We start from the raw sequence: 13,882 nt of genomic DNA on the forward strand, positions 1-13,882 counted from the left end.
CCAAGAAAGCTCTGCCTCTCGGGGAGCTGTGATTTTCAGAGCAATTACAGCTGGCATGGGCAGCCGAAGCCCGTCAGGACCATGGTTGTCCTGGAGATTTTCTTCAGAAAGTGACCCTGATTACTCTTTATTTTCGCTCCTGTTGTTTTACTCTAATTTGTAATTTAAAATCCACTCTACAAAGAGTCTACAGAGCGCCAGCTGGTTGCTAGTTTAAAGACTTTCTTTTCTTTCTCTATTTTTTAAATTTTAAATTGGACTGTCAATTTTGGTGGTTGCTGTTTTGAAATCGGTGTGCTGTATCTTTCTGTTTCCTTAACTTCAGTGGATGGGGAGGTTGAAAACAAAATCACCAGTTTAAGATTTACGTTAAACGTCTTTTCCTAGAAAAGGGGGTAGGGCTGCCTCCTCCAGCTTCATCTTCTGTAGATGAGGGAAGGAACGGTGGGTCCCTGGAATTAGTCCTCTGATTACAGCCTGGGAAGTTGTCATCTCGGGAGACCTTTGAGTGTGTGCTGTGTGCCCTGCCCTACTGGTCCTTTTCTGGGCAAGTCGGGGTCACACGTGGAAGGGAGGGAGGCAGACAGGTGGGACCGACCAAGACGGTACTTTCACTCGTGGGTCGTGGTCAACCGCAGAGGGCAGTAAATGGCACCTTCTTGTTGCTTTTGAAAAGCAAATGCTTAACTCCTACTTAATAACGGCTGTGTCTTGACCTTTGCTCAGTGTTCTTTATCATATGTTCAGACTGTATTTTTTGGAGGGAATGGCTTTTCTTTTTGGTACTATGATTCTCTGCCTTTGCAGTTTAGATTAAAGCCTTATCTTTCTGTTTTTTGTTCCCGTTAATTGTTCAAACGCCTTAATGTCTTACGCTTACACATTGACTCTTGAATGAAATCACTCATATAACCCAAACTTAATAGGACACTGTGAAGTGGATGTTCTTAAACTGCTCTTGCTTTGGAAGTACAGTCCTTTAGGAAAGCAATTAAGCAACATGTATTTAGCTATTACTTTTGTTATTATTAGGAAAGACCTTTACAGATTTATTCTCTTTGTCCCAGTAATTTAATTTCTAGGAATCAGTCCTTAGGAAGTCTTATGAAATACAAAACATAGACATAGAGCTTTATTTATAAGAATGAATTCTAATAATAAATACTGTAAACAAACTATAGATGTCTAATAGTAGCGAGATTGGTGTTGTTTCTTCTTCTAATTATCTGCATTTTCAGCATCTTTTAAAAGTGTGTTCATTTGACTTGTTCCAGCAGCTAGTAGGTCACATCTTTTATGGGTGAGAGGCTAGACTAAAGGGAATTTATTTTTCTTGCATAGCTAGTGTAAGGGAAAAAAATACTTGGTTTAGGATATCTCATACTTAGTGACTGTATACCCTGGGACTTCTGTTCCTGGAAGTATGGTAGATGAAATATCTTGAAAACCCTGCTCTTATAGAGCACTTGGTACTGCTGGCTGTAAAACATCGATGTTTTAAATGCATGGCAGAGATGCCAAGAAATCATAGGAAATCCAGTGTCCAAAAACCTTTTCATGAGTGAGAACTGTGTGAGCTGATGCTAGAGCATCCTTGGGAAAGTGGGTCAGTCTTGGTGACCACAGGGCACTTAGGGGGCTGCGGAGGTAGATGATGAGACCTTAGGTCCGAGGAGGGTGGGGATTTCTGTTTAAAGCCAGGCTGCTCAGGACCATATTCTTGGTGAAAGAATAGGCCACAGAAAATACGCCCACCAGACTGGGGAGATTAGCAGGAAGTTTACCCCCTCTGGCTTGGGGCTGGGTGTGGTGGGATTTATAATCTCAGGTGTACTCTTACTTGGGTTTGGGGTTTGAATGCTATTACTTGTGTAAGAATCCTCACTCTGATTAATTAGCATAAGAGGGGTCCCAAGGTGGTGATGCTTTTCTTGAGGGACACACTATACTCAGGCTGTACAGAATTCCCACATATCAAGTGTTTCTGAAGATGGGCTCACAATCCGAAATTAAAGACCCCCTGGGGGAACCATCTACCACACCCGAAGCTTAGTACACATGGCCAGCAGTGGAGTTAGACTGCTATAAAGTTATATAAGAGACTGCTGGATGGAGAATATTAAATAAGTATGTTTCAAACTATTGGAAACATGAAAGAACGTATTTAAAGCATAAGAATAAAAAGATGTTATGAAAAAAGAAAAGGCAGACTTAAATCAAAACCAAAGAAATTAATTTAAATACTCAGTGGACAAGTTAATCACTGGATTAATAAAATTGAAGAAAAACTTGTGTATTGGAAGATGGATGAAATAAATCTACTGAAATTGTACAGTGCTGCATATTTCATTTAGAATATATATTGGGAATTTTGGAAGAACACAGAAACCAGGGCCCAAAAGATAACCTGCAAATTATAGAAGCTAATGCAAGTATTGTCTAGCAGCTTATAGCTTTAATGTGTAGTTGGATTGTGTTTCCAAATATATTTTATGAGACATTGACAAATTGGGTGAGACTAGTCATTGCTGCTATTTTGAGCACTTGCCATGTGTAAAGTCTTGTTTTCATGCATTCCATTCCATGAGGAAGTGTGGGGGCTGTCTGCTGTTTCCACGGGTCAAATTCTTTTCCCACCTTCTCTGGTAGCAGCACTTGCTTCTCCTTTGGGGGACCACCCTCCCCCCAGGGCGTGCTGTTGTGGGGTGGTCCTGGTGGAGGCTTGCCTGTGAATCAAGTTACACCAGACTTCCCTGGCTCTGGGTCCCCGCTGGGCATCTCCCTCCTTGGAATCCTGATCTTGAGGGGAGCGACGCAAGGATGGAGCTGATTCAGTGCAACAGCAGCGGCCCCTGAAAAGACTGTTTATAATTTGTTACCCACATCCCCAGGGCTGTTCTGCTTCCAGCCCTTCCCAAGGCCCATCCATTAGCTTTTCTTTGGATTCTGAGAGCTGCTCTTATACTATTAATGCATTTTTCTTTCTTTCTTTCTTTTTTAAGCCAGTTACTTTCTTGCTTGCAGTCACAGAAACTTAACTGATTTAGTAGGTGTTTAACTTTTCTGTCTTTCAGATGCTAAAAATGAGGTGTAGAAAAATTACATTATTTCCCACAGGTCATAGGGTCAATAAGGAGTAGAGGCTGAATTTGAAACCACATCTGGTCTGTTCCAGAGACTCCTCTCACCCTGTTTCCATGTAGCCTCCCTCCAAAGGGGCTCTTCTATCTATTTAGAAAAATTTTTCCAGGTCACATCTGCTTTCCTTTCAGAACAATATCTCCATATACTTGCATGTCATTGGGGTGGAACCTTGTCAAAAGTTGGCTGTATGTACAAATAAACTCTATTTTTGGATTCTGCCTTTATTAGTTTTCTATCACTGCACAGTAAATCATCACAGACTTAGGCCTTAACACACACTTATTTTTAACGACTTATTTTTAACACTTAAATCAACAACTTATTTTTCCACAGTTTACATAGATCCCAGCTTTGCTTACATGGGTCCTCTGCTTAGGGTCTCACTAGGCTGAAATAAAAGTGTCAGCGGGGCTGTGTTCTTATCTGAGTCTTAGGTTCTTCTTCTAAGCTCACTGGTTGTTGTCAGGATTTAAGTCCTTGAGGCTGTAGGACTGAGGTCCTCAGCTTCTACAGGCTGCCTGCCCTTCCCTTTCACGTGGTCCTCTCTTCAGCATGGCAGTTGCTAATTCAAGGTCAACAGAAAAGCTCCTCTGCAGCTACTTACCTCTTACCTCAAGACCCTTTATTAAAAGGCTCGCCTGATTAGGTCAGGCCTCCCTAGGAAGTCTCCCCTTTGATGAACTCAAACTGATATGGGACTTTAATAATATCTGCAAAATTCTGCCATCTTTGTCATATAGTGTATCTAATCATGGCAGTGATAGCCTATCATATTCACTGGTCTCACCCACATTCAAGGGAAGGGGATTATACAGACTTTGTGTACCAGGAAAGGGAATCTTGGTGCCATCTCAGAATTCTGTCCATTACACTCCTCTAAACATTTATTCACTTAAGGCTCAAAGAATTGCACAGGATTAGTAACAGTTTTTCCTTACATTCCTTTCCTCCTCAAGTTCAGTCATTAGTACTTTATTATGAATTTCACCAAACTCCCTGTATGGGAATGAGCTTCAGTACTACTTTTAGCATAAATGAAGAGGTTAGGAAATTTGCTCAGCCTTAAAGTAGGTTGGAATTTTACTGAATCTAGAATATTCTAGGCATGTGATTTAGCACAAGGCCACTCAAAGTGTCATCTATAGCTTACAGCTCGTTTGTGAACTGTTTGTTTGTTATCAGTTCACGGTGAGTTAAATACAGGACCTAAGAGTAAGCATTTAGAAACATTTATAATAATTTAACATTGTTAGAGTATCCACGCAAGTGATCAGTAGACAAACCGTGTTGACCGGAGTATAGAACACGTTGGGTGTTGTTGGACTCACGCGGTAAGTTACGTATGGCATAGGTGGTGTGTCAGTTATGTGTTTTAGAACTATGTTGTAAGGTGTGATTTTGTTTTTAATCAACTTTATTGAGTTATACCTTACATTTCAGAAAAATGCACCCATTTAAGTGACAATTTGATAAGTTTTGACAAATGTATACATCCATGTAATGACCACTAGCACCATCAAGGTATAGAACATGGCTATGTTCCTAAAAAGCTTTCTTATGCCCCTTCTCAGTCATTCTATGCTTTGTCCCCTTTTCATCCTTTACCTTAAAGCCACTGGTAATCACTGATGTGCTTTTGTCACTATGGATTGAGTTTGTCTTTTCTAGAGCTTCACAGAAATGGACTTACTTATTCACTATGTACTTTTTTTGTCTGGCTTCTTTTATTCACCATAATGATTTTAAGATCCATTCATGTTGTTGTGTGTTATTGATAGTATATTAGATTTTATTGCTGATGACTAATCCATTGTATGGACGTACCACAGTTTATCTATTTATCAATGTCAAATATTGATTGACACTTGGGTTGTTTCCAATATTGGTCATTATGAATAGAGCTGCTGGAAACATACATGTACAAGCTTTATATATTTTTCATTTTTCTTGTGTAAATATCTAGAAGTGGAATTGATGAGTAATATGGTAAGTGTACGTTTAACTTAATGGAAAACTGACAGAGTTTTTTCCAAAATGATTATGCTATTTTACATTAATACCAGCAGTGCATGAGAGTTCCAGTGACTCCATATCCTTGCCAACACTTGGTATTCCAGTCTTTTAAGTATTAGCCGTTCTAATAGGCTTGTCATTGTATCTCATTTGGGATTTGATTTGTTTTTCTCTGATGACAAATTGTGTTGAACATCATTTTATATGCTTATTGGCCATCCAAATATCTTCTTTGTGAAGTATCTGTCCAAAGCCTTTGCCCATTCTTTTTTATTGGATTGTTTGTCTTTTTTGAGTTATGAGTTCTTCACGTGTTCAGTTTCTTTATAGCTTAATATTATTAGCTAAATGTTATTTGTCAGTAAATGTATATTAATTATTCTTAACCTTAATTTAATACTGGCAAAGCAAATGTCACTGGATATTTTTTCTTTTTGTCAAGAAAAGACTCCTTTTCTCAATGCACGGTAGTAGTAAACTAAAAGGTGACAATGGAAGTCACTTCAAAGCAAAAGATTTGATATTAGTTTAAGTTAACTGTATGAACCTTCATACATTCAGTTCAGTTTTGCAACCATAAGTAGCCAAATAAACTGCTAAACACAGTGTGCTATTTTCTGAGGAAGTACTGGCTGATGAAGAGATAAGACCATCAATTCTTAAAAAGCATTTACAGATAAACTAAAGAAATACAGTGAAAAACAAAAAGAATTCTTTGAAAGAAAGTATTCAATTAAAAGAGCTGACAGGGGCTTCCCTGGTGGTGCAGTGGTTGAGAGTCCGCCTGCCGATGCAGGGGACACGGGTTCGTGCCCCGATCCGGGAACATCCCACATGCCGCGGAGCGGCTGGGCCCGTGAACCATGGCCGCTGAGCCTGCGCGTCCGGAGCCTGTGCTCCGCAGCGGGAGAGGCCACAACAGTGAGAGGCCTGCGTACCGCAAAAGAAAAACAACAACAACAACAACAAAAAAGAGCTGACAGATGCAAGTGTTCACTGTTTCATATATCAACATGAGTATTCTGTCGCCTTCTTATTAAATAACAATTTGATTTACTAGGAATAAAAAGACAATATACATTTATCCAGACAGTGGTGAAGGACTGCATCAAAAATGCTGATGTGGAAATGTTCAGTAAATCTATGGCCAAGAAGATGGCTCATGTACCACTTTCTAATGATGTATTCAGAAACTGGCTATTGATATAGAAAGCCAAGGCACAGAACAAGTAGTAGAGAATTTTTCATTATAGTTTCAAGAATGCACAGATTTACTAATTGGCACTTCTAGTAAATGTGTAATTTGAATATGATGTTGATATAGGAAGAATTCTTTTTAGCTTCATTGCTGATAAACACAACTAACTCTGAACTACTATATAAAACTGTGAAAAATTACACTGTCAACAAGTTTAGTTTGAAATTTGAGTTTGGCTTAAGGGAGTGTGTTCTGACAGCACGGGAGAATATTCTAGAATATTAAGAATATTAATATTAGAATATTAAGGAGCTTGCATCAGTGTAAACCACTCCACTCCTTCCTCCATTAAAGAAGTTGTGGTTCAGAAAGATGTCATCTGAACTAAACAGTGTGCTTAGTGATGATGTAAAAATTGTAAATTATATAAAGGCAAAGGCATTAAAGATTATCCTCCCTTATATGGGATAATACGGATGCTAATTATTACAAACTGTTATTGCATCCTGAGGTATCGTGGTTGTCTATGGAAAATGAACTGTAAAATAAGCTGTCGTATTTCTTGAAGACAGGAAACCAGCTTGTTCTCAATTCTTTAAAGATATGAGTTAGCCAGACTTGCTTAGTTGTTTGACCTCTTAGGTATTAAAACTTCCATGCAACAAAGGAATGCAACATATTTTTAAATGGCAGATAAAATCAAAGGACAAAAACAAAAGTTAGAAGTTTGGAAGAACGGAGTTTGCAGATTACTATGTTACGTTCCATGATTTAGCTACAGCTATCAGTGAAGGGGGTAATGATCTTCACATTGAACGCCTAGAAAACATTATTACTGAATACTTTATGATTTTATAGAGCATTTTGAATTTTATTTTCTATCAAGAAGAAGCCAAGCTTGGGAAATTTATGGATCTCATTTCTACTTATTTCATCGAAAGATAATTTAATTTTAACAGTAACTGTACAGGATAGGTTGGGGAATTGGCAACTACTGAAGGACTGAAGATGCATTTTGAAAATACAGCATCATTTGCTTTCATTTTGGATAAAAGTTAAAAATTAATGTTCTGAGCTTGTCAAAAGTATGCTGAAATCTCTTCCCCCATTTCCATCAACATACCTCTGCAAGACTGGTTTCTATGATGAGTGTTATTAAAACAAAAGAGAGAAACAACTTAGCTATACATTATTCCCTGAGAGTAGCTTGGTAGATCTGTCCTAGAATAGATAAGTTAACAAGCAAATACTAGAGTAGTTTTTCCCATTTAAAGACTTTGAATACAGATAACACATAGCTTTTATTCAGTGTGTGTATTAGGTTTTAGTGTGGCAAATCAATTTAACTTGCAACTTTTTGTTTGCGCTACAACAAAGTTGTGAGAGTGATTGTAACTTTCTATATTAATTGCCTGTATGCTTTCTTTTATATGCTATATTGTGTAACTCTTCTCTTTTTCTGAGTTACGTTTTTTAGATTATATTAAGAGAGAATTTTGTGTATTGAGTGTAATGATAAAGTATTTGGCATGTATTTGTATGTCCTGTTTTATGTCCTTTACTAGTCGTTCATTTTTGTTGTAATTTACCAAGGCATTGGTCAACAATGGATTGGAAATTGCAACCTGACAAACTACTCCTTCAACCTGGGTAGTTTGAGAAGCACTGAAGTTAATGTCTGGTTTCTCCTTGGGAGCATTTATTTTCGGTGGCATCTCCCCTGGGCTGCCCTCCGCCTCCCACCTCTGCAGAGGTGGCTTGGAGGGCCTGTTACAAGCAGTTTCCACCACAGGGCTGTGGGGACCCTTGGTGAAGACCTTAAGTAGCTCCACAAAGAAAATTTGACAGTAGAAGGCGTTATCCGGAAATATTATTTATCTTAGGTTTATCAAGCAGACCAGCATGGCAGGTGTTGTCAGCAACTGCTGTCGCCTCAGCTCTGAGGACATGCCAGCCTCCCAGCCCTCTGTCTGCATTTCTTCACTGTTGCCATCAGCCAGGGGATGTGTTTCCAGGTCACCAGTGATTTGGTCCTTGCATTTGCAAGGACCTTTTATCTTTGGTCCTCCCCTTCTCCCAAGCACTGGAGGCTATCTGCCATCTGTGATTTTTAAATTGTCCTCTCTCACTGGCTCCGCTGACAACAGGCTACCCTGCTTTCTCCCTCTTTCTGGCAGCATCTCCGAGTCCTTTTCTAGCTCCTGGTATGACACCTCCCTTTGGCTCTTTCCTCTGGTCTCACTCTGTCCGCTCTCCTCCAGCTGTGGCTTCAGTAGCCTTTCTGCACAAACCCCAGCTCCTCCTCTCTGACCTGCACCTCTGTCAGTTCATGGGATGTCACGCAGCCCCTCAGACTCAGCGTATTCACCATTCACCCCCAACCATGAGGCCCGGCCAGCTCCCTCCCGCTGCCCACTCACCTGGGCTTAGAGACCTTGCCTGGCATCCACTGCCTGAAACCTTCCAGCCTCACTCTCTAAACTCCGTCCTGTCCCTGCCTTGGCTCAGGCCCTCACTCTCATCCACTCCGCATTCTTGCCTCCAGGCTCTCTCCTCCAGCTTCTCCCCGACTCGGGGATCTGAGTTTTCTCTTAAAAACCCAGTTCTGATCCTGATCTGACCTCTCTGTGGGCTCGGGGTGAGGCCCGGAGCCTTTGCAGCCTGGCCTGAATGTGTCTGGGCTCACCTTGGACGACTCTGTTCACCTTGAACTCCAAGTCATGCTGAACACAGTCAGTGCTGATGCAGGCTGTTCAGGATCAGTATCTGTAACACAACAAAGTTAATCTACTAGCATCTCACAGAAACTGTGGGCAAGAGAGAATGCGAAAGTTTCTAGCCAGCAGAGGATGCAAAGTGTAAAGCAACAGTACAGCACCTTACTGATGGAAGTTGTGTAAAAGGCCCTTGATGGTTTTTTATCAAGGGTGCTCTTTCATTGTATTTAATGTATAAGTTTTCTAAAGATTTTTATTGATCCATCTCCAGCCTTGGACTCTCTGGCTTCTTTCTCAAAAGATCTTAAGTGGTTCAGCCATGGATTTCCTCTCCCTGGGGCTGCAGAAGGGCAGCTGCATCACCCACTCACCTGGCTCTCTCTCCTGCTGGACCTTGTGGGTGCCTAGTCAGATCTTTGGATCTGCCCAGGATTTAGCAGAGAAGTCAGTGAATGTTTGAGGAATGAGTAAATGAATCCTCCTGTACTCTAGGACTGAATCAGTGCTTCTCAGACCTTAACGTGCATGTGACTATTCTGGGGATCTTTAGTAAAGTCGCAGGATATAAAATTAATACACAGAAATCTCTTGCATTCCTATCCACTAACAACGAAAGATCAGAAAGAGAAATTAAGGAAACAATTCCATTTACTATTGCAACAAAAAGAATAAAATACCTAGGAATAAATCTACCTAAGGAGGCAGAAGACCCATAGGCAGAAAACTATCAGATACTGTTGAAAGAAATCAAAGATGACACAAACAGAAGGAGAGATATACCATGTTCTTGGATTGGAAGAAACAGTATTGTGAAAATGACTACACTACCCAAAGCAATCTACAGATTCAGTGCAATCCCTATCAAATTACGAATGGAAGTTTTCACAGAACTAGAACAAAAAATTTTACAATGTGTATGGAAACACAAAAGACCTTGAATAGCAAAAGCAATTTGAGAAACAAAAATGGAGCTGGAGGAATCAGTCTCCCTGACTTCAGACTCTACTACAAAACTACAGTAATCAAGACAGTATGCTACTGGCACAAAAACAGAAATACAGATCAATGGAACAGGATAGAGAGCCCAGAGATAAACCCATGCACCCATGGTCACCAAATCTATGACAAAGGAGGCCAGATTATACAATGGAGCAAAGACACCCTCTTCAGTAAGTGGTGCTGCGAAAACTGCACCACTTATTGAAAACTGTCCTAATTTCATTCTTTCACAGCTACATGTAAAAGAATGAAATTAGAACACTCCCTAACACCATACTCAAAAATAAACTCAAAATGGATTAAAGCCCTAAATGTAAGGCCAGACACTTATAAAACTCTTAGAGGAAAACATGGGCAGAACACTCTTTGACATAAATTGCAGCAAGATCTTTTTTGACCCACTTCCTAAAGTAATGAGAATAAAAACAGAAATAAACAAATGGGACCTGATGAAACTTAAAAGCTTTTGCACAGCAAAGGAAACCATAAACAAGATGAAAAGACAACCCTCAGAATGAGAGAAAATATTTGCAAATGAAGCAACAGACAAAGGATTCATCTCCAAAATATACAAACAGATCATGCAGCTCAATATCAAAAAAACAAACAACCCAATCCAAAAACGGGCAGAAGACCTAAATAGACATTTCTCCAAAGAAGACATACAGATGGCCAAGAAACACATGAAAAGCTGCTCAACATCACTAATTATTAAAGAAATGCAAATCAAAACTACAATGAGGTATCACCTCACACCAGTAAAAATGGCCATCATCAAAAAATCTACAAACGATTGCTGGAGAGGGTGTGGAGAAAAGGGAACACTCATGCATTGTTGGTGGGAATGTAAATTGATACAGCCACTGTGGAGGATGGTAAGGAGAGTCCTTAAAAAACTAAAAATAGGGCTTCCCTGGTGGCGCAGTGGTTGAGAGTCCGCCTGCCGATGCAGGGGACACGGGTTCGTGCCCCGGTCCGGGAGGATCCCACATGCCGCAGAGTGGCTGGGCCCGTGAGCCATGGCTGGTGAGCCTGCGCGTCCGGAGCCTGTGCTCTGCAACGGGAGCGGCCATAGCAGTGAGAGGCCCACGTACCGCAAAAAAAAAAAACAAAAAAAACTAAAAATAGAACTACCATATGGCCCAGCAATCCCACCACCAGGCATATACCCAGAATGCACCCCAGTGTTTATTGCAGCACTGTTTGCGATAGCCAGGACATGGAAGCAACCTAAATGCCCACTGACAGACGAATGGATAAAGAAGATGTGGTACATATATACAATGGAATATTACTGAGCCATAAAAAGGAACAAAATTGGGTCATTTGTAGAGACATGGATGGATCTAGAGACTGTCATACAGAGTGAAGTAAGTCAGAAAGAGAAAACAAATATCGTATATTAACACATATATGTGGAATCTGAAAAAATTGGTATAGACGATCTTATTTATAAAGCACAAATAGAGACACAGATGTAGAGAACAAGCATATGGATACCAAGGGGGGCGGTGGGATGAATTGGGAGATTGGGATTGACATATGTACACTACTGATACTATGTATAAAGTAGATAACTACTGAGAACCTACTGTATAGCACAGGGAACTCTACTCAGTGCTCTGTGGTGACCTAAATGAGAAGGAAATCCAAAAAAGAGGGGATATATGTATGCGTATAGCTGATTCACTTTGCCATACAGTATAAACTAACACAATATTGTAAAGCAGCTGTAAGCCAATAAAATAATAAATAAATAAAAAATAGAGAAAAAGTGCAGATGATGTTTCAGTAGGTCTGGGTGGGACCAAGGTTCTGTGTTTCTAACAAGCTCCCGGGTGGGACTTCCCTGGTGGCTCAGTGGTTAAGAATCTGCCTGCCAATGCAGGGGACGCGGGCTCGATCCCTGGTCCGGGAAGGTCCCACAGGCTGCAGAGCAACTAAGCCCACGCGCCACAACTACTGAGCCCGCATGCCACAACTACTGAAGCCTGCACGCCTAGAGCCCGTGCTCCACAACAAGAGAAGCCACTGCAGTGAGAAGCCCCTGCTCGCCACAAGTAGAGAAAGCCCGTGAGCATCAACGAAGACCCAACACAGCCATGAATAAATAAATAAATAAATAAATAAATTTTAAAAACAAAACAAAAACACAAGCTCCCGGGTGATGCTGATGTTGCTCGTCCAGACTCTATGCTTTCAATAGCTAAGGATTGAACCCCTTACCTTTAAAAAAATGTAGGGGCCATTCAGGTTCAGCTAGCCACTTGCTGTGAGGACTGGCCAGCTGTCATTTTCTGTAGTAAGAGCAGGCTCCAGGGTATTTCAGGAAGCCTTTCCACATCCGCCTGGGAGAAAGCCTTTTCTTCCCGATGCAGGATGTGGTTACTCGCCTGATCTCCAGCCTCCCTTCCTTATTTGAGGAGCCCCTTGAAAGCGCCGCACGTGGGATGGAAGGGGAGTGAAGCACTCTCCCAGGTGGGCGCTCTGACCAGCTGACTCTGAGTCTGCATCTGGAAAATGACGGCTCCACTGGAGGACCTCCCCAGCCCTCCTGGTGCTTCTATTCTGCCCCAAGACCTTGAGGGCCACCAGTGCTGCCAGCCCCCAGAGTGTAGAGATTATCTTGACAGGATTGGCTGAGGCTGAGTTCCAAAATTTTTGTTAATGAACCTAAGCACCTTTATGGTTGAAAAAAATCCAATCCATAATAAACTCTATTAATATCTTCCCGCATATCAACATAGTTCACATACTTGTCATTTTTAAATGGCTCAGTAGTTACATTCCCTCCGGTTGCCTGGGTAAGGCCATGTGTAGCCATTCCCTTGAGGCTGGCAGCTGGCTCATCTCCAGGTTTTTTCCTCGAATTCTAAATAGTGGAGTTGTGACTGTCTGCTGAGTTTATTCCCCTCTCCCCTGCCCCCATCCTCCCCAACCTCCATTGTTGCCTTGGGTAACCTTTTAAAATTCATACCTCATGTGGTCAGGTTATCTAGTTACATGATCTTATAGCCCTGCTATACTTTTGCTTTTTTACTGTGTTTCTCCCAATTGTAATTACATAATTATTTGCATGGCTGTGTGTTTAAAGTCAGTCTCCTCCACTAGATTCTCAATTCCAGAGGCTGGCCCCTCCTCCATCTCTGTCATCCCAGTGTTCTCACCAGCTAGAACACTGCTGGCATGCAGGGGTCCGTGAAGTAAGTTACATGAATAACCACGTGCTGCGTGGCTGGACTGCATGCACAACAGGCGTGCCTTACACAGGTGCCACCTGCCTGCCAGCATGCGTCAGGTGCCTGTATGGGCCAAGCATTGTGTCAGATGCTGGGGATGTACCGAAGGGTGTGCGTGGACCCTGCCTTCAGGGTCAAATCCCGCTGGGAGAGAGAGAAGGAAAATGGCCAATTATACTTCATTGTTTGAAGTGCTAGCAAGTGTGGAAGCACAGGGTTCTTTGGAGACATAGAGGAAGAGGACCAGACTGAGGCTGGGGTCTAAAGAAAGTCCACCTGGAGACAGGGAGGCCTGAATTGGGATCCAGAAGGCTTCAACACGTGTCTGACAGCTATGCTGCAGGCTGGATGTCTGACAGCTGATGTAGTGGGTGGAACCCTGGCTGGCAGTATCCTTCTAGGCTTTGAGTTTGGTGGTGGCTCTTTTATTTTGATTTCTAAGGTCATTGTAGAGATGTTACATTGGAGAACCATACATTACAGGGGAAGGATCGCTCTAACAGCTGGGCTGTGCAGTTGACTTTATGTGCCTTAGTTATAGACAGCAAAGTCAAGCGGCCTCTCTCCAACAC

The 13,882-nt window shown here is 41.5% G+C and overlaps 1 protein-coding gene and 1 long non-coding RNA gene across 9 annotated transcripts in view; one reads left to right on the top strand and one right to left on the bottom strand.

Moving 5' to 3' along the window:
* Positions 1–13,882, top strand: part of FHOD3 (formin homology 2 domain containing 3) — a 493,863-nt gene that overhangs the window by 131,261 nt on the left and 348,720 nt on the right. The gene's annotated exons all lie outside the window — the stretch shown is intronic.
* On the bottom strand, positions 2,117–12,682 carry LOC117307697 (uncharacterized). Its single transcript, XR_004521567.2, has 3 exons — positions 12,298–12,682; positions 9,042–9,121; positions 2,117–2,861 (listed from the first exon to the last, which is right to left on the bottom strand). It is a non-coding gene; the product is annotated as an uncharacterized lncRNA (long non-coding RNA).

This window comes from Tursiops truncatus, chromosome 13 (assembly GCF_011762595.2).
Source record: "Tursiops truncatus isolate mTurTru1 chromosome 13, mTurTru1.mat.Y, whole genome shotgun sequence".
NCBI lineage: Eukaryota > Metazoa > Chordata > Mammalia > Artiodactyla > Delphinidae > Tursiops > Tursiops truncatus.